Below are 24,063 nucleotides of genomic sequence, written 5' to 3'. Positions count from 1 at the left end.
CCTGCAGACCCTGACACTGGTCAGCCCCTGTGGACCCAGGCTTGAGACCAGTCCCCACGACCCCAGGCTCCAGCAGACCCAGTGTACCGCCACAAGATAAAGGCCATGTATGACAAGCCTACAGCTAACATCACAGTCAATGATAAAAATCTGAAAGCTTTTCCTCTGAAATCAGGAACAAGACAGGGAGGCCCACTCTCTCCGCTTCTATTCAATATAGTACCGGAATTCCTAGCCAGAGAAATTGGGCAAGAAAAAGAAATAAAAGGCATCCAGATTGGAAAGGAAAAAGTAAAATTGTCTCTGGTTGCAGATGACATGGTCTTTTGTATAGAAAACCTGGCCAGGCATGGTGGTTCATGCCTGTGATCCCAGCACTTTGGGAGGCCGAGGAACAAGGATCAATTTAGCCCAAGAGTTCAAGACCAGTCTGGGCAACACAGTGAGATCCGTCTTAATTAAAAAATAAATAAATAAAATTAGCCAGGCTTGGAGGCACATGCCTGTAGTCCCTGCTACTCAGGAGGCTGAGGTGGGAGGATTGCTTAAGCCCAGGATATAGAGGCTACAGTGAGCCATGATCACTCCACAGCACTCCAGCTCAGGTGAGTGACAGAATGAGACAGACAGACAGACAGACAGAAAGAGGAAATAAAATAAAAGAAGGAAAGAAAGAGAAAGGAAAGAAAAGAAAGAGAGAGAAAGAGCAAGAAAGAGGGAAAGAAAGAAAAAGAAAACCCTAAAGACTTCACACGCACACACACACACACAGACACACACACACACACACACACGAACTGTCAAAACTAATAAAGTCAGTAAAGTTGCAGGATACAAAAATCAACATATAAAAATCAGTGACATTTCTGTATAGTAACAACAAACTGTAAGAAAACAATCCCATTTACAATAGCATCGAAAATACTTAGGAAAACGTGTTATCAAGAAAGTAAAAGAGTTGTACACTGAAAACTATAAAATAGTGATTAAAGAAATTCAAGATGCAAATAAGTGAAATTATATCCTGTGTTTACAGATTGGAAGAATATTGTTAAACTGACCATACCACCCAAAGCAATCTACAGATTCATTGTAATCCCTATCAAAATTCCAAAGACTTTTTTTTAAATTAAATTTTTATTTTTAAGTTCTGGGGTACATGTGCAGGATGTGCAGGTTTGTTACATAAGTAAACGTGTGCCATGGTGGTTTGCTGCACCTATCAACCCATCACCTAGGTATTAAGCCAAGCATGCATTAGCTATTTTTCCTAATGCTCTCACTCCCCAACCCCGCCCCCTGACAGGCTCCAGTGTGTTTTATTCTCCTACATGTGTCCACATGTTCTTATTGTTCAGCTCCCACTTATAAGTGAGAACATGCGGTGTTTGGTTTTCTGTCCTGTGTTAGTTTGCTGAAGAGAATGGCTTCCAGCTCCAACCATGTTCCTGCAAAGGACATCATCTCATTCCTTTTTATGGCTGCATAGTATTCAGTGGTGTATATGTACCACATTTTCTTTAGCCAGTCTATCACTGATGGGCATTTGGGTTGATTCCATGTTTCCAAAGACATTTTTCACAGAAATAGAAGAAACAATCCTAAAATTCTTAGGGAACCACAAAAAAAATCCCAAGTAGCCAAAGCACTCTGGAGCAAAAAGAATAAAGCTGAAAACATGTCACTCCCTGACTTCAAAATATACTACAAAGAGATAGTAATCAAAACAGCATGCTACTGGTATAAAAACAGACCCATAGATCAATGGAATAGAATGGAGAGCCCGGAAATAAATCCATGCATTTACAGTCAATTGACCTTTGGCAAAGATAGTAAGAACACACAATAGGGAAAGGACTGTCTCTTCAGTAAGTGGTGTTGTGAAAACTAGGTATCCACATGCAGTAGAAAAAAACTGAATCCTTATCTCACACCATATACAAAAATCAACTGAAAACAGATTAAAGACTTAAATGTAAGACCTGAAACTGTAAGACTACTAGAAACCAATATGGAAACAAAGCTTCTTGACATTGGTCTGGGCAAAGATTTTTTGGATATGGCTCCAAAAGCACAGAAAACACAAGCAAAAATGGGCAAATGAGATTGCATCAAATGAAAAAAAAAAAACTTCTGCACAGCTAAGGAAATGATCAACAGAGTAAAAAAAAAATCCTACAGAATTGAAGAAAATATTTGCAAACAATATGTCTGATAAGGGGTTAATATAAAAAATATATTAGGAACTCAAACAATTCAAGAGCAAGAAAACAACTCAGTTAAAAAAATGGTCAACGGACCTGAATAAATACTATGTTTTGAATGTGTTCCCCAAAATTCACTTGTTGAAAACTTAATCCCCAATGCAATAATGTTGAGAGAGAGATGGGGCCCAATAAAGGTGACTGGGTATAATGGCAGAGCCTCATGAATGAATTAATGTAGTCACGGGAGTAAGCCAGTTATCAAGAGAGCAGGTTGTTATAAAAGTGAGCCTGGCCCCTCCTGCTTTCTCAGTCTTGTGTGCTCGCTTCTATCTTCTGCCGTTTCACCATGGATATTGAAGCACAAAGCCCTCATCAAATGCCAGCACCATGCTCTTAGATTTGTCAGCCTGCAGAACCATGAGCCAAGCAAATTTCTATTGTTTATAATTTACCCAGTCTGTGGTATTCTGTTGTAGCAACAGAGAATAGACTAATACAATAGACATTTCTTGAAAGAAGACATACAAATGGCCAGCAGGTATTTTTAAAAATGCTCAACATGGCCGGGTGCGGTGGCTCAAGCCTGTAATCCCAGCACTTTGGGAGGCCGAGGCAGGTGGATCATGAGGTCAGGAGATTGAGACCATCTTGGCTAACACGGCGAAACCCTGTCTCTACTAAAAATACAAAAAATCGCCTGTAGTCCCAGCTACTCGGGAGGCTGAGGCAGGAGAATGGCGTGAACCCGGGAGGCGGAGCTTGCAGTGAGCCGAGAGCGTGCCACTGCACTCCAGAAAAAAAAAATGCTCAACATTATGAATGACAAGAGAAATGCAATAGAAAAGTACAATAAGATACTGCCTCATATCTGTTAGAATGGCTGTTAACAACAAGTATTGAAAAGGATGTGGAGAAAAGGAAACTCTTGTATACTGCTGGTAGAAATGCAAATTAGTACAGCCATTATAGAAAAACAGTATAAAGTGTTCTTTAAAAATTAAAAATAGATAAAGAAAATGTGGCACATATATACCATGGAATACTATGCACCCATAAAAAAGGATGAGTTCATGTCCTTTGCAGGGACATAGATGAAGCTGGAAACCATCATTCTCAGCAAACTAACACAGGAACAGAAAACCATACACCACACGTTCTCACTCATAAGTAGGAGCTGAACAATGAGAACACATGGACACAAGGAGGGGAACATCACACACCGGGGCCTGTTGGGGGGTGGGGGCCTAGGGGAGGGATAGCATTAGGAGAAATACCTAATGTAGATGATGGGTTAATGGGTACAGCAAACCACCATGGCAAGTGTATACCTATGTAACAAACCTGCAAGTTCTGCACATCTATTCCAGAACTTAAAGTATAATTTAAAAAAAAATTAAAAATAGAACTACCATGTGATCCAGCAATTTCGCTCCTGGGTATACACCCAAATGAAATGAAATCAGTATATCAAAGAGATCTCTGCACTCCCATGTTTATTGCAGCACTATTCACAATAGCCAAGAGGTGGAAACAACCTAAGTGTCCGTCAACAGATGACTGAAGAAAATATGGTATATATACAATGGAATATGATTCACCCTTTAAAAAGAAGGAAATCTGATTGTGATAAATAGGTGACAAGGGAAATAAGCCAGAAAGACTAATATTGCATAATCTCACTCTTATGTGGAATCTAAAAAAAGCGAACTTTTTAAGGAATGGAAACAATTGATCATTAAAGTTGGAGACATACTGGTGATGATATGATCTATCTATAGCTTCCCCTGGAGAAGGTGTTTGTTTACAGACAAAGATAATTTGATTACAACCAGGAACAGAGTCTGAAAGTCTGAGCTTCCCTTAGAACATGGCTTTTTTTTCTTTTGAGAAGTGAGTCTTGAATCGCAGTGTGCTCCTTTTTTTTTTTTTAATTTTATCTTAGGTTTGGGGGCACATGTGCAGGCTTGTTATATAGGTAAACTCGTGTGATGGGAGTTTGTTGTACAGATTTCGTCATCCAGTTACTAAGCCTAGTATCCAATAGTCATTTTTTCTGCTCCTCTCCCTCCTCCCTCCCTCCACCCTTAAGTAGGCCCCAGTATCTGTTGTTTCCTTTTTTGTGTTTATGAGTTCTCATCATTTAGCTCCTACTTAGAAAGGAGAACACGCTGCATTTGGTTTTCTGTTCCTGTGTTAGTTTGCTAAGGCTAATGGCCTCCAGCTCAATCCACGTTCCCACAAAGAACATGATCTCATTCAAAAACGCGAACTTATAAAACAGAGTGTAGAACAATAGTTTCCAAGGGCTGGAGGTCAGGTAGAAGAGTGAGAAGGATGTTGGCCAAAGGGTACATAGTTTTGGTTAGACAGGATGAATAAGTTTTGGAGATCTATTGTATAGCATGATGATGATAATAATAATGTATTACACACTTGAAAATTGCTGAGAGTAGATCTTAAATGTTCTCACCACAAAAAAAGGTATAAGAGGTGATAGATATGTTAATTAGCTTGACTTAATCATTTCACAATGTATACATATATCAAAATGTCACATCATATATAATTTGTATTTGTCAATTATACCTTTGTAAAGGAACAAATTTTTATAAATAGTGAGGCTGAGCATTTTTTCATATTTTTATTCATCCTTTGACATTCTTTTTCTGAGAACTGTCCATTTATGCCTTTTGTCCATTTTCTGATCGGTAAGTTCCTTCTTTTCTTATAAGTTTGAAAGATCCTCCCTCTAGCTGCCATCTTGCATCCCCGAATGTGTGTGCCTAATCTCAGCTGGTCCACCCGAGATACCCTGAGCACCAACCCTAGTCCCCCTAGCAGCCCCTTATCTGCTCCAACAAGATGAAAGAAATGATCATGAACCAGGAAAACTCGCCAAACTGCAGGCACAAGTGCTCATTGGTGGGAAAGGAACTGCTCACAGAAAGAAGAAGGTGGTCCATAGAACAGCCACAGCCGATGATAAAAAGCTTCACTTCTCCTTAAAGAAGTTACAAGTAAACAATATCTCTGGTATTGAAAAGGTGAATATGTTTACAAACCAAGGAACAGTGATCCACTTTAACAACCCTAAATTTCAGGCATCGCTGGCAGTGAACACTTTCACCATAACAGGTCATGCTGAGGCAAAGCAGGTGACAGAAATGCTACCCAGTGTCTTAAGCCAGCTTGGTGCAGACAGTCTGACTAGTTTAAGGAGACTGGCTGAAGTTCTGCCCAAACAACCTGTGGATGGAAAAGCACCACTTGCTACTGGAGAGGATGATGATGATGGAGTTCCAGAATTGTGGAGAATTTTGAGGCTTCCAAGAATGAGGCAAGCTGAATTGAGTCGACTTCTAAAGAAGATAAAACTTGAAGAAGTTACTGGGAGCTGCTATTTTCTATTATGACTGCTTTTAAGAAATTTTTGTTCATGGATCTGATAAAATCTAGATCTCTAATACTTCTAAGCCCAAGCCCCTTGGACACTGTAGCGCTTTTCAGTTTTCGCTTATACATAATCATTCTTTTTAGCTAATTAAGCTGCAGAAGCTGGGAAATAAAGTTTGAAACAAAGGTTAATAAAGTTCTTTGCCTAGTAAAAAGTAAAAAAGTAAAAATAAATTTGAAAGACCATTTATATATTTTAATAGGCATTTTTCACATGTTGCAAAGATTTTCCCTAGTGTTTCGTTTATCTTGTATTTTTTGTGTGTGTATGTTTAATCAATAGCAGTTGTAACTTTTTAAACTATGAACTAGAAATAAATGGATAAAAGATGTGGCCAGGCACAGTGGTTCACGCCTGTAATCCTAGCAGTTGAAGAGGCCGAGGTGGGCAGATCATGAGGTCAGGAGGTCGAGACCATCCTGGCTAACACGGTGAAACCCCATCTCTACTAAAAATACAAAAAATTAGCCTGGTGTGGTGGCGGGCGCCTGTAGTCCCAGCTGCTTGGGAGGCTGAGGCAGGAGAATCGCTTGAACCCAGGAGGCAGAGGTTGCAGTGAGCCGAGATTTCGCTACTGCACTCCAGCCTGGCAATAGAGTGAGACTCCATCTCAAAAAAAAAAAAAAAAAAACAAACCCTAAAAGATTATTGTAGATTATTATTTTCTAGTGTTTAAAGGATGCTGAGGTATATTCTTTTCCACAATTTTTTAAAAATTTGATCTCAATATAATAATACATAAATTACACATGCATTTAATTTTTTTTTTTTTTTTTAGATGGAGTCTCGCTCTGTCATCCAGGCTAGAGTGCAGTGGCGCAATCTCTGCTCACTGCAACCTCCACTTCCCGGGTTCCAGTGATTCTTGTGCCTCAGCCTCCCGAGTAGCTGGGATTACAGACCTGTGCCACCACACTCCACTAATTCTTTTGTAGTTTTAGTAGAGAGGAGCTTTCACCATGTTGCCCAGGCTGGTCTCAAACTCCCGATCTCAGGTGATCTGCCTGCCTCAGCCTCCCAAGTGCTGGAGTACATGTGTGAGCCACCTCGCCCAGCCTAAAATTCTTTTTCTGTACTGGTCCAAACTATCTTTTCTCATGAAAATGTATTATTAAGCAGGATTTGTCTAGTAGAACCAGTTTGCCCTTGGTTATAAATGCATAGAAGATCAAAAACTAAATTAAACTAGAGGAACTATTATCAGGATTATTTTCTTCAGCTAAAAATGTGGGGAAAGATGTCCCACCTTCCTTCAGTTAGAACCAGTGCCAAACTATCTAGTAACTTACAAGATTTATTTTAGTGACCCTCAGAGAAAATTCTATGTCTTCTTGATGTAACCTATTCCAACATTAAATGATTTTCGTTAATATAAAAACCTCTCGTGCAGCAATCTAAGCTGTTTTTCTTTTTCTTTTTTTTTTTTTAAGACAGTCTGTCTCTGTTGCCCAGACTGGAGTGCAGTGGCATGATATTGGCTCACTGCAACCTTCGCCTCGCAGGTTCAAGTGATTCTTGTGCCTCAGCCTCCCTAGTAGCTGGGATTACAGGTATGTACCACTACGCCTGGCTAATTTTTTTTGTAGTTTTAGTAGAGATGGGGCTTTGCCATGTTGACCTGAAATGATCTGCCCGCTTTGGCCTCCCAAATTGCTGGGATTACAGGTGTGAGCCACCGTGCCCAGCCTGTTTTTGCTTTTCTTTTTAAAGTTATTTAACAATGACTTTCCTCAGGCTATTGCCCCTTAGACTTCATGTCTCCAGATTGAACAATCCCAACTCCATAGGCAGACCAAGTCAAATAATTTCCCTTACATTTACTTGGAGTTCAAGAACATATGAGCAACTAGAGACATTAAGTGAGGACCAAGCACACACACACACACACACACACACACACACACACACACACGGACATGCACAGTCCCTTATTTTAAAAGTGTCTAAGGTTGACTCCAAATTTTCCGTTTTAATTATGGTAAAATATACTTCATTTTGCCTAAACAAAGACCAACTGTAATAAACCACATTTGCTTTTCATTTTAGTGAAAACTTCGAGTAAAGCCCAAAAGAGTCTTCCACTGTGGAAGGGACCTGGGATAAGCTGTAGAGAAGAAGAAGTTGCAAGACCATGTTTGTTGTAAACATAGGCTTCTAGCATTCCCTGAGCCCTCTCTATGCATGGAGCTCTACTCTGAGCCCGAGACTTAAGGAAGAAGCTTATCCTTTCCTGGAAAGGCAAGGCAAACTAAATGAGAACCCATGCTAATAGAGAAGATAGGCACATAAATAATGACTTACAGGGTAGAGCTAGGTGCTTGGGATGGCAAACCACGTGGGGCAGAATACATGAATTTGACCTAAAGAGTTTTTTGCGGCTCTTTTATGGCTATGTTCTAGGTCAAGAGACTTCAACCAAATAGCTCTATCTTCTTCCATTAGGGCTACTCTAACAAAAATACCTTAAACTAGTCATTTATAAACAGTAGAAACTTATTGCTCACAGTTTTGAAGGCTGGGAATTCTGAGACCAAGGCTCCAGCAGATTTGGTGTCCTGTGAGGGCCCCTTCCTTATAGATAATGCATTCCAGCTGTGTCTTCACGTGGCAGGAGGGGCAGAATAAGTTCCCTCTAGCCTGTCTTATAAGAGCACTAATCCCATTCATGTGGCTCTGCCCTCGTGACCTAATCACCTCCTAAAGCCCTCACCTCTTAATACTATTGCTTTGGTGATTAGTTTTCAATAATAGATTGTGGGTGAGAGAACACAAATGTTCAGACCATAGCTTCTGGGTACAGAGGAGGTCCATCATATTCAGCCTGTCTGCAGATGGCCTTACCCATGGCCCAGATGCCTCTCCAGAATTTCATTCCGCAGGCCCTTTCTCCTCCACCTCGTCCATTTACCTATAGTACAGATACCTGCCTTCCTAATTCCTACTGGTGGAAGCTTCAGGTGTGGGGCCCAGAGACTCTTTATGTGGAGTCAACTCACCTCAGGTGGGTCTTGGTGAGAATGAGATGGTGCCATTGTTAGCAGCAGTGAATCCGTATGGGTTTGCAGCAACTCGATTCTTGCCTCCTCAGAGGAAAGAATTCACTGGAGAGGCATAAGGTGGAGTGAGAGACCAAAGCAAGTTTTAGAGCAGGAACCAAAGGAAGTATACTTGGAAGAGGGCCAAGCAGGCAACTTGAAAGATCCAAGTGCGCTTTCAGCCCTTCACTTGGGGGTTTATACATTGACATGGTTCCAGGGTTTGTGTCTCTCTCCCTTGATTTTTTCCTTGGGGCAGGCCGTCTGCATGTGGTGGCCTGCCAGGACTTAGGAGGGGCTACATGTGCAGTGTGCTTACCGAAGTTTTGTGCATGTTCATTTGAGGTGTTTTTCCCTTACCAGTTCATATGGTTTGGCTGTGTCCCCACCCAAATCTCATCTTGAATTGTAGTTCCCATAATCCCCATGTGTCATGGAAGGGACCCAGTGGGAGGTAACTGAATCATGGGGGTGGTTACCCCATGCTGTTCTCATGATAGTGACTTCTCATGAGATCCGATGGTTTTGTAAACGTCTGGCTTTCCCCTGCCAGCACTTCTCTCTCCTGCTACCCTGTGAAGAAGGATGTGTTTGCTTCCCCTTCTGGCATGATTGTAAGTTTCCTGAGGCCTCCCCAGCCATGTGGAACTGTGAGTCAATTAAATCCCTTTTGTTTATAAATTACCCAGTCTTGGGTATAATTCATAGCAGTATGACAACAGACTAATACACCAGCCGAAGAACTTAGAAGAAGTTCACACACCAGTTAAACACCACCATTTTGCCTTTTAGGGCACATGCTTGAGTCCACTTACTCAGCTCCTGAGATCTTATCAGGAAGCCGCTGATCACCCACTTCAGGTGTTTTCTATCTAATGGGAGACGGCCTTCTCTTGTGCCAGCTGTGTCCAATTATTATTTTAGCGTGACAGTTAACAACCACTTGAGCATCACCTGATGGTCACCTGACATTCCTTGCGGGGACCTCTCCTACCCTGCTCATGTCTGCCCAGCTACCTACTTTTACACCAGGGGTAATAGAACTAGGGTGTTTATACCATTAGATGCAATGACCTGTAAAAATGGACTGAGTAACTGCACATATGTCCTGTTTCCTCTTTTATCCCTAAAGCATATATTCTCTGAGATCTCCCAATCTACTATCCACTCCCCAAGAGGGCGCTCTGGAACCAGGACACACTCAAATCACCTAGTTTTAAAAACTCTCCAGATGAGCAGTGCTGCCTTGATGATATGAACCAGTCAAATCTCCAAGAGGTCAGACTCCTGAGGTCCAAGGTCTCAGCCAACATGTGCGAGCTCCTTGGCAAGCTAAAATTTTGACACTGTTTCAAATTAATATTTTAAAAATATTCTAGGATTTTCAGCTTAATGTTTGCGGGAGATGACAAATGTTCGGGCAGATGGGTGGAGCAGGAGGACATGGATGCCAGGACTCAGCATCTCTTCTGTTGACCCAGCAATCCTGCCTTGGCCGCACCTCATTAAGGGAAACAAAAGCTTAGCGTTAATTGCACTCATCTTCCTTAGACCGTAGTTAGTTGACCAACTATTTTTATTCAAGGGTGCCTCTTAGAGGTTCTAATTCTCAATCCAAGTGGCTATATAAGAGCTTTATTTCTTTGAACCACATGCAGTACTTTCCCTGAGAGGAATTTGGTGAGTGTAATTTTCACCTCTCATTATATTTCCAATGAGTTCTTAGTGTGCTTGCATGCATGCATGCACACATATGATCAGGACTCCTGGAAATTGCCAGATTAGTCCATGTCTTGATCTAATATTGCACGGACAGAATTTCACATGGGTCACTTATTGTCCTAGGACTTTTTTAGTTAGCTTAGTGCAAACAAAACACAAAACTAAAACAATTTACCTCCTAAACAATTCAGAGCAATTTAGGAAATGCATCATAAAAGATTGCTTTCAATTTTTTAAATTTTGTTTCTTTTTCAAGACAGGGTATTTTTCTGTCACCCAGGCTGGAGTGCAGTGGCACCATTATGGCTCACAGCTACCTCAAACTCCTGGGCTCCCTCAATCCTTCCCCCTCAACCTCTGCCGCCTGCCACTGTGCCTGGATAATTTTTTTTTTTGTTTTGTTTTGGTAGAGATACGGTCTCGCTTTGTTACCTAGGCTGGTCTCCTGAAATGATCCTCCTGCCTCAGCCTCCCAAAGTGTTGGGATTATAGGCATGAGTCACCATGCCCAGCGCAACCCTCAAATTATATCACACAGGCAGGAAGTGTCTGATAGCAGGTGGCATAGGCTTTGTGGGACTGTTTTCTTTTAGGAAACAATCTCTCATCTTCAACATGCTTGAGGCCCCAGGAAAGGTCTTTATTGCTTTAACTTGGGCACTCTGTGTTTGTCCAGCTGCATTGACATTTCATGGTGTGGGTGAGTCAGTGGGGAAGGGAAAGGCAGCAGCCATGGGAGGCAAGCCAACTGATCCTTTTAGGATATGGAACCTCTGGAAAGAACCGAAAAGATCAATGGGTGTTCCTGCCTTTTCACCTCCTTATCCACTGGATTCACTTGATAGTAGTAGCAGCAAAACAGCCATCCAGTCAGTAGGGACCTGCCTGGTCTGCATGGAAAGAAGGAGGCTTTCTGGGCCCCATTTCATCAAGAGAAGGATTTAATATTTCACTTAGCCAGACCTCCACATTCAACTGAAGGACAGACATCCCCGTGGATGTCTAAGCAGACATTTATCCTGGCAGCTGTGGGGCCAGATTCCTGGACTTTATGGCTCAGGCTTTTTCAAAAGCAAACAAACACTACAAGAGAAGGCCCTCATTATTTAAAAAGGGTCAGGAATTCCCAGTTCAGGCAAGTCTGCCAGGGTCCTAAACTGGGTATCAGTCAGGTGAATTCAGCCAGTGATTGGTTTAGTTCACACAATGTTTTATTTTTTATTTTTAATTGGCAACCCCTGCACAAAGCAACAATACCGGAGGTAGGGTTCCAGGATTTAGATTGAGGCCCACAAGTGTTTTCTGAGCACTCTGGATGGGTAGGCTCTCTGATAGGCTGGTTCTCTGATAGGCCAGTCTTTCAGTCACTCACTCTAGTCCTGCCCAGTGACCTTGAAATAAATTGCAGCGCAAAATAGCAGAGTGCCCCACCTTCAGAGTGTTTGAGCCTTTCCGCTCCTGAGTGGAGACACGGAGGCTCAGAGCAAGATTAGTAGAATCAGTCTTGGCAACAGATAAAGGGATCAATGGAAGAAGGAGCAGCTGAGGCCTGGGGAAATTTACATAAGCCTGCTAGAAGTAGGGGCTCAGAGCCTCAGAAAGGACAGTAAGAAACCAGACCAAAGGAAAACATCTGTAATGAGCTGTGAGGACCAGTGAGCTGCAGAGGTCAGAGCAGGCACCTCCCCACCTACAGAACAATCAAGCAGTTGCCAAAGCAAACCTTTCTGCAGCTGGGATTTATTTTATTGTCATTCTTCCCTTCCCATGGCTGCTGAGCCTTTGAAGTAATCCTCAGCGTGAAAAGATAGGAGGATGTGCACATAAGAGGCCCTTTGAAAAAGCCTTAGGGAAAGTAGCCAAGCTCCGGAGGGAGCAATTGCAAAGTGACTAGGACAAGGAAGCAGGGAAGGACTGTGGGGAGACCAGACGGGTAGCTTAAAACCCTTGCCATAGCAAGCCTTTTTTAAGTGGCAAGCCAGAAGGCCCAGCCCAGTGGGCCTTAGCCAGCACTTGGGCTCATGGTCCTATTTCAGCATGAAATTCATTCATGTGACTGCAAGGGAGCCGAACAGTACAATGATCTTAATGACTGCATTGCAAACCACAAAGGATCTATGTTCATGAATAAGCAATAATCAGCTGAAAACATATTACATTTACCAAAAAAAAAAAAAGACGAAAAGAGCACAAAATCTAGTGAGTAAAGTGTAGGCAGCAGATAGTAATGTGGTAGCCAATGTTCATCCCCTTGACCACTCTCATCAGGCCCAGAGACGTGGTGCTTACATTTGCTCCAATGGAGACTGGATAGAAAGAATAGAGATGCAAAGTAAAAAACAACCTTAGCTTTTTAGGGAAAACACTAAGGGCTCTGGCATAAAACTGGAGAGATTACAGGGGTACGTGAATATACAGAGCAGGTACCTCATCTGCTCTGCCATCATGACCAATAAAGAGCTTTGAGCCAGAGAGAGGGAAAAGAGTTTACAGTCAAGGAAAATTATAAGTATAGCATGAAGTCCCAGTACTGTGCTTCTATACCCTGGAATACATCCTGGGGGAAGAGCGACCAGATGCCCCATGAAACATGAAGAGATCCAAGGCAGAGAGAACTCATGTCCTGCTCTTCATCTGGAGATTTGATGTCTGTTTGGGGAAGGCCAACAGGAAAATGGCATGGAAGATCTAACCACCAGAGGGCCAACAGCTGCCCCCATGTTTCCAGTGGCTTCCAAGTGCCCAGAAGATTTTGCAGGTAACTGAGAGAGAAAGACAGGAGCAGTTCTGCTCCAGGATTGCTTGGGTCAAAGTGAAGGTCCAAGCAGCAGCAGACCTGGGTTACGAGACTTGTGTCAGTGATGGGAGAAAGTTGCAGCTGCAGTCTTGGAGGCATCCTCAGCTCCATGGTGCTAAGTGGGAGCAGAATGGACACTCATATGAAGATGGGCTCTCACCATCTGTAGGAGCAAACACCATGGGCTGTGTGTACCAAGAACAAGGCTGGTCCAGGTGATGTGGGATGGGGTGGGGGCTGTGATAGGAGACCAGAGCGGACCCATTTTCCTCCTCTGATGGCTTCATTGGGATTTTCCATAAACCTCCAGAAGTTTAGGATAGGCACCAGAAAGAGGGGGAGGGAGAAAACCCTGAGGAAGGGGGAATATAACAGAATTTCAAATTAGAAGATACTGGAAAGTTAGTGGCTGGGGCTGAGAAGACCCAGAAAGTAGCATTTGGAATATGATGATGAGAGCTGGCACAGCTCTGGGAACTAATACCCAGAGTCCCTAGGGAAAGTGGAGGAAGTACTTAAGTAAGAGAAAAGACAAATTAACTTGTCAGAGCCATCTGTTAGATAGCTCTAATGCAGTAGATTCTTGCACAATGAAGTATCATTTAGCAGTAGTGGTGAGTGCCCATTTTCTTTCTTCTTTTCAGATTCCATTTGGTGGATGCAAAAGTATTCACAGATTAGCACAGTATTTACAACAGTGGCACATGAGGACAAAGGTCATGTTGCAGTATTAAACAATTTATATTGTTCTTAAATGTGTAGCATGTGGTTCTAGGTTGGTGGTTCTAGGGACTCCTCAAGTCCCCAGAGCCTTTTAGAGTCTGTGAGATCAAACTGTTTTTTCTTAGGACACTATTTGCCTTTTTCTTTCTCATGCTTTCGTAGGTGTACAGTGGAGTTTTCTAGAGGCTGTAAGACACGTTATGCCATTATTGCTCTGATAGCTAATGGTATCTATATTAATGTATTCTTGTGTTTTAAGAACTTCCCAGTATTAATTCTGAGATGTAAATATCGATAAAGTATTCCATGTAAACAAAGGCTATTTGGAGTTCTCAATAATTTTTGTAGTTTAAAGGAATCATGAAACCAAAAGTTTTTAGAACCTCTGCTCAAAGTATGATACCAATTGTCTATATTGGCAGCTTGATAGACATTAAGCACTAGAACTGCAAATTATGTCTTTTTTTTTTTTTTTTGAGATGGAGTCTTGCTCTGTCACCCGGGGTGGAGTGCAGTGGCTGAGATTAGTGCAGTGGCGTGATCTCAGCTCACAGCAACCTCCACCTCCCGGGTTCAAGCAATTCTCCTGCCTCAGCCTCCTGAGTAGCTGGGATTACAGGTGCCCACCACCACACCCGGCTAATTTTTGTATTTTTAGTAGAGATAGGGTTTCACCATGTTGTCCAGGCTGGTCTCAAACTCCTGACCTCAGGTGAGCTGCCCACCTTGGCCTCCCAAAGTGCTGGGATTACAGGCGTGAGCCACCACACCTGGCAATGATGTCATTTTTAATAAAAGTATTTAATATGATTTGATTACATGTATTAAAAGATTCAAAATCTAGCCATATTTGAATAAATTTGATTTTTAAGAATGTTAGTCATTTTATGAACAGATACTTCTCAAAAGAAGACATACAAGCAGCCAACAAATATATAAAAAAAACTGCTCAGCATCACTAATCATCAGAGAAATGCAAATCAAAACCACAATGAGATACCATCTCACACCAGTCAGAATGGCTATTATTAAAAAGCCAAAAAACACCAGATGCTGGTGAGGCTTTGGAGAAAAACACTTGAACACTGTTGGTAGGAATGTGAATTAGTTCAGCCACTGTGGAAAGCAGTTTGGAGATTTCTCAAAGAACTTAGAACTACCATTCAACCCAGTAATCCCATTATCCAAAAGAAAGTAAATCATTCTACCAAAAATACACATATGGTTGTATGTTCATCATCGTACTACAAACAATGGCAAAGATGTGGAATCAACCCAGGTGCCTATCAATGGTGGAGTGGATAAAGAAAATGTGGTATGTATATACCATGAAATACTATTCAGCCATAAGAAGAACAAAATCATGTCCTTTGCAGCAATACTGATGCAGCCGGAGGCTATTATCCTAAGCAAATTAACTCAGGAACAGAAAACCAAATATTACATGTTCTCACTTATAAGTGAGAGATAAACATTGGGTACTCATGGACATAAAGATGGCAGCAATAGACGGTGGTAACTACTAGAAGTGGGAGGGAAGGAGGAGAGCAAAAGTTGAAAAACTATTGGGTACCATGCTCACTTCCTGGGTGATGGAACTACCTCAAACCGCCACGTCACACAATATACCCACATAACAAACCTGCACATGTACCCCAAATCTAAAATAAAAGTTGAAATTATTTTTTAAAAATTGTTAGTCATTTGTTATAATTTGTATTTGCCTTTTAATTTAATACATACTTTAAAATATCTTAGGAGAAAAATAACTTTTTAAGATACAAATCAAAACAATTCAAAATTTTAATATTTCCACTTATGTACTTTTAAAATTAAAAGTACATGCAAATTATGTATACTTTGAATAAAATTACATTTTAATCCTTTAGATATTTACTCTCAATAGTACATAAATTAGGTAAAATTCTTCATTATAGCAACAAGATGAGGTAATAACCACCTGCAGAAATAAGCATGAAGACATGAAAAATAAATTTTAGACAATAAATGTCTAATTACTTACTAATTACATGTATTTTTATTTTTCTGGTCATATAAACATGACCAACTCATCATCAGAACATCTACACATGTGCAATAATAATTTAATTCAGTAGCCATTGATATTTTGCCACCTTTCAAGTACATAAAAAACATAGCTTTACCCAAAATTTTTAATTTTGTCACTATGAAGATTACTTAATATATGAAGGTATACCTATGAAGAGTAATAGTATATTCCATTTAACGTATGAGATGAGGACTATCATTTATATACTTCCCTGGGCCTCACAGAAGTTAGGGGCAGCCCATATGTTTTCAGCAACTTATTGCCTCCTCCAATAACCTTCTGAAATAGTTTTCATATCCCTAAACCACAGAGAAGTAAATTGAACATAAGAGAAATTAAGCCTTAACCAAAGTCATCCATCTCATGAGTTGGGGCTTGGATTCTATCACAGGTCTATCTGAATAGAACCCATAATGCTTCACAGTTAAATACATGTGCAGCAAACAGAGAATCTGGGATGCCCCAGAGGATGTGATGTGCTTATGAGATGGTGGGGGGTTTTTTTTAGCACTATTTTTTTTCTGAGTACAAACTAATTTATGCTTACTAAAAACTTTTTGATCAAATAAAGGAATTATAAAGAGAATCCACTCCAAGATCACCTGTATACCATCCAGAAAAGCTCCCTTAAAAATTGAGTGGGGAAGGAGGAAGACATTCCTTTCCAGTTTTTTCTTTGCTTTTGTATACACACACACATATACACACACATACACGCAGACACGTGCACACACATACTTTTAAAATGTGATTGTTATAAATTCTGTTTTATAACCAGTATTTCCCACTCTTCTGTGGACATATTTCCAGTTGCATAAATATAATTCTAAATAATTATTTAAGGACTGTACAGTAGTCTATTTCTATAGTGGTGTCACTTTTTACTTAAACTCTCCCCTATTTTTTATTTTATTTTTATATTTCAGAGACAGGGTCTTACTCTATCACCCAGGCTAGAGTGCAGTCGTCCAATCACAGTTTGCTACAGCCTCAAACTCCCAGGCTCAAGTGGTCCTCCTGCCTCAAGTGGTCCTCCTGCCTCAGCTTCCCTAGTAGCTGGGACTACAGGCCCACACCAGCATGCTTGGCTAATTTATTTATTTATTTTTGCAGAGACAGGGTCTCACTTTCTTGCACAGGCTGGACTCGAACTCCTGACCTCAAGTGATCTTCCCACCTTGACCTCCCAAAGTGCTGAGATTACAGGTGTAAGCCACCTTACCCAGGCTAACCTGTCCCTATTGATGAACATGTAGTCATTTTCCAGTTTCACTATTACAAATAACACTTTGATAGTCTTTGTGTTCTTGTTTTTTTTTTGTTTGTTTTTGTTTTTGAGGAAAAACTGTTAAAGACAAAATTTTGGAGTCAAAAGATAGCACATTTTAAGATTTAATATATTTGTCAAACTGCCCTATTGTAGCAATTTGTATTTCCACTAGGGCTACTTGCAAGCGGTTTCCTCAAACCCCTGCCAGCTCTGAATATTATTTATCTTTCTCTTTAATCTTTGCCAATTTCACAGACCACTGTGATATCTCATGATTATTTTAATTTGTATTGCTTTGATTGCTCGTGAAATATATTTTATTATGCCCATAGGCCATTTTTACTTCTTTTATGAACTGCTTTTTCATAGTCATGTCCTTTGCTTATTTTTCATTTGGAATGATTGTCTTTTTAAAATTAATTTTTAAGGGTGTTTCTTTCTTACAGTTACATAAGACTTTAGCTTACTGTAAGGCCTTAAAGGTACTTTTAAAAGCATGCAGTTTTTGCCAGATAAACAAAGTAGTGCATGTTTATTATTCAAAAAATTAAAACCTGGAAAATACAGGAGGAAAAGGGTAAAAATTGCCAATAATCTCATCACATTTTCTTCTTTTTTTAAAAATGGGCAAAGTAAGAAGTGAATGTTTTTCCTTCCTCTCTCTACATGACCATTTTTCAGCTGTTCAGTATGTGTCCTTTTAGACATAAGACTTATCTGCATATTAAAGATAAAGACAAGATTGTAGTTTTTCTTTTAACTGTATTTCTCATGACCACCATCATCATCATCATGACCAATAAGAACCTTTGTAATAGGAAGAGCTCCAGTCTAGAGCTCCCAGCATGAGCAATGCACAAGACGGGTGATTTCTGCATTTCCAACTGAGCTTTGAAGAGAGTAGTGGTTCTCCCAGTGCGCAGCTGGAGATCTGAGAATGGACAGACTGCCTTCTCAAGTGGGTCCCTGAACCCCGAGTAGCCTAACAGGGAGGTACCCTGCAGTAGGGGCAGACTGACACCTCACACAGCCAGGTACTCCTCTGAGACAAAATGTCCAGAGGAACAATCAGGCAGCAACATTTGCTGCTCACCAATATCGGCTGTTCTGCAGCCTCCGCTGCTGATACCCAGGCAAACAGGGTCTGGAGTGGACCTCCAGCAAACTCCAACAGACCTGCAGCTGAGGGTCCTGACTGTTAGAAGGAAAACTAACAAACAGAAAGGACATCCACACCAAAACCCCATCTGTATGTCAACATCATCAAAGACCAAAGGTAGATAAAACCACAAAGATGGGGAAAAAACAGAGCAAAAAAACTGGAAACTCTAAAAATCAGAGTTCCTCTCCTCCTCCAAAGGAACGCAGCTCCTCACCAGCAATGGAACAAAGCTGGACAGAGAATGACTGACGAGTTGAGAGAAGAAGGCTTCAGATGATCAAACTGCTCTGAGCTAAAGGAGGAAGTTTGAACCCATGGCAAAGAAGTTAAAAACCTTGAAAAAAAATTAGACAAATGGATAACTAGAATAACAAATGCAGAGAAGTCCTTAAAGGACCTGATGGAGCTGAAAGCCAAGGCACGAGAACTACATGACGAATGCACAAGCCTCAGTAGCCGACTCGATCAACTGGAAGAAAGGGTATCAGTGATGGAAGATCAAATGAATGAAATGAAGCGAAAAGAGAAGTTTAGAGAAAAAAGAATAAAAAGAAATGAACAAAGCCTCCAAGAAATATGGGACTACGTGAAAAGACCAAATCTATGTCTGATTGGTGTACCTGAAAGTGACGGGGAGAATGGAACCAAGTTGGAAAACACTCTGCAGGATATTATCCAGGAGAACTTCCCCAATCTAGCAAGGCAGGCCAACATTCAAATTCAGGAAATACAGAGAATGCCACAAAGATACTCCTCAAGAAGAGCAACTCCAAGACACATAATTGTCAGATTCACCAAAGTTGAAATGAAGGAAAAAATGTTAAGGGCAGCTAGAGAGAAAGATTGGATTACCACAAAGGGAAGCCCATCAGACTAACAGCTGATCTCTTGGCAGAAACTCTACAAGCCAGAAGAGAGTGGGGGCCAATATTCAACATTCTTAATGAAAAGAATTTTCAGCCCAGAATTTCCTATCCCGCCAAACTAAGCTTCATAAGTGAAGGAGAAATAAAATCCTTTACAGGCAAATAAATGCTGAGAGATTTTGTCACTACCAGGCCTGCCCCAAAAGAGCTCCTGAAGGAAGCACTAAACATGGAAAGGAAGAACTGGTACCAGCCCCTGCAAAAACATGCCAAATTGTAAAGACCATCGAGGCTAGGAAGAAACTGCATCAACTAACGAGCAAAATAACCAGCTAACATCATAATGACAGGATCAAATTCACACATAACAATATTAACCTTAAATGTAAATGGGCTAACTGCTCCAATTAAAAGACACAGACTGGCAAAATGGATAAAGAGTCAAGACCCATCAGTGTGCTGTATTCAGGAAACCCATCTCACGTGCGGAGACACACATAGGCTCAAAATAAAGGGATGGAGGAAGATCTATCAAGCAAATGGAAAACAAAAAAAGGCAGGGGTTGCAATCCTAGTCTCAGATAAAACAGACTTTAAACCAACAAAGATCAAAAGAGACAAGAAGGCCATTACCTAATGGTAAAGGGATCAATTCAACAAGAACAGCTAACTATCCTAAATATGTATGCACCCAATACAGGAGCACCCAGATTCATAAAGCAAGTCCTTAGAGACCTAGAAAGAGACTTAAACTCCCAAACAATAATAATGGGAGATTTTAACACCCCACTGTCAACATTAGACAGATCAATGAGACAGAAAGTTAACAAGGATATCCAGGAATTGAACTCAGCTCTGCACCAAGCGGACCTAATAGACATCTACAGAACTCTCCACCCCAAATCAACAGAATATAAATTCTTCTCAGCACCACACCACACTTATTCCAAAATTGACCACATAGTTGGAAGTAAAGCACTCCTCAGCAAATGTAAAAGGACAGTAATTATAACAAACTGTCTCTCAGACCACAGTGCAATCAAACTAGAACCCAAGATTAAGAAACTCACTCAAAACTGCTCAACTACATGGAAACTGAATAACTTGCTGCTGAATGACTACTGGGTACATAATGAAATGAAGGCAGAAATAAAGATGTTCTTTGAAACCAACAAGAACAAAGACACAACATACCAGAATCTCTGGGACACATTCAAAGCAGTGTGTTGAGAGAAATTTATAGCACTAAATGCCCACAAGAGAAAGCAGGAAAGATCTAAACTTGACACCCTAACATCACAATTAAAAGAACTAGAGAAACAAGAGCAAACACATTCAAAAGCTAGCAGAAGGCAAGAAATAACTAAGATCAGAGCAGAACTGAAGGAGATAGAGACACAAAAATCCCTTCAAAAAATCAACGAATCCAGGAGCTGGTTTTTTGAAAAGATCAACAAAATTGATAGACTGCTGGCAAGACTAATAAAGAAGAAAAGACAGAAGAATCAAATAGATGCAATAAAAAATGATAAAGGGGATATCACGACTGAACTCACAGGAAAACAAACTACCATCAGAGAATATTATAAATACCTCTATGCAAATAAACTAGAAAATCTAGAAGAAATGGATAAATTCCTTGACACATACACCCTCCCAAGACTAAACCAGGAAGAAGTTGAATCTCTGACTAGACTAATAACAGGCTTTGAAATTAAGGCAATAATTAATAGCTTACCAACCAAAAAAAGTCCAGGACCAGATGGATTCACAGCCAAATTCTACCAGAGGTACCAGGACCATTCCTTCTGAAACTATTCCAATCAATAGAAAAAGAGGGAATCCTCCCTAACTCATTTTATGAGGCCAGCATCATCCTGATAACAAAGCTGGGCAGAGACACAACCAAAAAAGAGAATTTTAGACCAATATCCCTGATGAACATCGATGCAAAAATCCTCAATAAAATACTGGCAAAGCGAATCCAGCAGCACATGGTGGAAAAAGCTTATCCACCATGATCAAGTGGGCTTCATCCCTGAGATGCAAGGCTGGTTCAACATATGCAAATCAATAAACATAATCCAGCATATAAACAGAACCAAAGACAAAAACCATATGATTATCTCAATAGATGCAGAAAAGGCCTTCGACAAAATTCAGCAACGCTTCATAGTAAAAACTCTCAATAAATTAGGTATTGATGGGATGTATCTCAAAATAATAAGAGCTATTTATGACAGACCCACAGCCAATACCATACTGAATGGGCAAAAACTGGAAGCATTCCCTTTGAAAACTGGCATAAGACAGGGATGCCCTCTCTCACCACTCCTATTCAACATAGTGTTGGAAATTCTGGCCAGGGCAATCAGGCAGGAGAAGGAAATAAAGGGTATTCAACTAGGAAAAGAGGAAATCAAATTGCCCCTGTTTGCAGATGACGTGATTTTATATCTAGAAAACCCCATTGTCTCAGCCCAAAATCTCCTTAAGCTGATAGGCAACTTCAGCAAAGTCTCAGGATACAAAATCAATGTGCAAAAATCACAAGCATTCTTATACACCAATAACAAACAAACAGAGAGCCAAATCATGAGTGGACTCCCATTCACAATTGCTTCAAAGAGAATAAAATACCTAGGAATCCAACTTACAAGGGATGTGAAGGACCTCTTCAAGGAGACCTACAAACAACTGCTCAACGAAATAAAAGAGGATACAAACAAATGGAAGAACATTCCATGCTCATGGGTTGGAAGAATCAATATTGTGAAAATGGCCATACTGCCCAAGGTAATTTATAGATTCAATGCCATCCCCATCAAGCTATCAATGACTTTCTTCACAGAATTGGAAAAAACTACTTTAAAGTTCATATGGAACAAAAAAAGAGCTATCATTGCCAAGTCAATCCTAAGCCAAAAGAACAAAGCTGGAGGCATCATGCTACCTGACTTCAAACTATACTACAAGGCTACAGTAACCAAAACAGCATGGTACTGATACCAAAACAGAGATATAGACCAATGGAAGAGAATAGAGCCCTCAGAAACAATATCACACATCTACAACCATCTGATCTTTGACAAACCTGACAAAAACAAGCAATGGAGAAAGGATTCCTTATTTAATAAATGGTACTGGGAAAACTGGCTAGCCATATGGAGAAAGCTGAAACTGGATCCCTTCCTTACACCTTATACAAAAATTAATTCAAGGTGGATTAAAGACTTACATGTTAGACCGAAAACCATAAAAACCCTAGAAGAAAACCTAGGCAATGCCATTCAGGACATAGGAATGGGCAAGGACTTCATGTCTAAAACACCAAAAGCAATGGCAACAAAAGCCAAAATTGACAAATGGGATCTAATTAAACTAAAGAGCTTCAGCACAGCAAAAGAAACTGCCATCAGATGAACAAGCAACCTACAGAATGGGAGAAAATTTTTGCAATCTACTCATCTGACAAAGGGCTAATATCCAGAATCTACAATGAACTCCAACAAATTTACAAGAAAAAAACAACCCCAGCAACAAGTGGGTGAAGGATATGAACAGACACTTCTCAAAAGAAGACATTTATACAGCCAAGACACATGAAAAAATGCTCATCATCACTGGCCATCAGAGAAATGCAAATCAAAACCACAATGAGATACTATCTCACACCAGTTAGAACGGCGATCATTAAAAAGTCAGGAAACAACAGATGCTGGAGAGGATGTGGAGAAATAGGAACACTTTTACACTGTTGGTGGGACTGTAAACTAGTTCAACCATTGTGGAAGTCAGTGTGGCGATTCCTCAGGGATCTAGAACTAGAAATACCATTTGACCCAGCCATCCCATTACTGGGCATATACCCAAAGGATTATAAATCATCCTACTATAAAGACACACGCACACATATGTTTATTGCGGCACTATTCACAATAGCAAAGACTTGGAACCAACCCAAGTGTCCAAAGATAGACTGGATTAAGAAAATGTGGCACATATACACCATGGAATACTATGCAGCCATAAAAAAATGATGAGTTCATGTCCTTTGTAGGGACATGGATGAAACTGGAAACCATCATTCTCAGCAAACTATTGCAAGGACAAAAAAACAAACGCTGCATGTTCTCACTCATAGGTGGGAATTGAACAATGAGAACACTTGGACACAGGAAGGGTAACATCACACACTGGAGCCTGTTGAGGGAGGGGGGAGGGATAGTATTAGGAGATATACCTAATGTTAAATGACGAGTTAATGGGTGCAGCACACCAACATGGCACATGTATACATATGTAACTAACCTGCACGTTGTGCACATGTACCCTAAAACTTAAAGTATATTAAAAAAAAGAACATTTGTAATTATTTCTATTAATTTTTTTCTATTATATTCTCTGGTTTTTCTTAGGAAGGCCATCTGCCCTCTTAAGGATATATAAATATCAAAATCCAAATTCTTTTGATAATTTTAGATTTCTTTTTTTTTTTCTTGAGACGGAGTCTTGCTCTGTCGCCCAGGCTGGACTGAAGTGGTGCAATCTCGGCTCACTGCATGCTGCGCCTCCTGGGTTCATGCCATTCTCCTGCCTCAGCCTCCCACGTAGCTGGGACTACGGGCGCCCGCCACCACACCCAGCTAATTTTGTTTTTATATTTTTAGTAGAGATGGGGTTTCACCATGTTGGCCAGGATGATCTCAATCTCCTGACCTCGTCATCCGCCCACCTCGGCCTCCCAAAGTGGTGG

At 40.6% G+C, this 24,063-nt stretch overlaps 1 pseudogene; it reads left to right on the top strand.

Annotated features, from left to right (window-relative positions):
- The first annotated feature begins 5,069 nt into the window (after positions 1–5,069).
- LOC116474887 (transcription factor BTF3-like) lies at positions 5,070–5,553 on the top strand (annotated as a pseudogene).
- Positions 5,554–24,063: the final 18,510 nt, after the last annotated feature.

Source organism: Hylobates moloch, unplaced genomic scaffold, assembly GCF_009828535.3.
Source record: "Hylobates moloch isolate HMO894 unplaced genomic scaffold, HMol_V3 SCAFFOLD_2, whole genome shotgun sequence".
Taxonomy (NCBI): Eukaryota; Metazoa; Chordata; class Mammalia; order Primates; family Hylobatidae; genus Hylobates; species Hylobates moloch.
The sequence above is the reverse complement of the archived record's forward strand: the minus strand, read 5'-3'. Positions and strand labels throughout refer to the sequence as shown.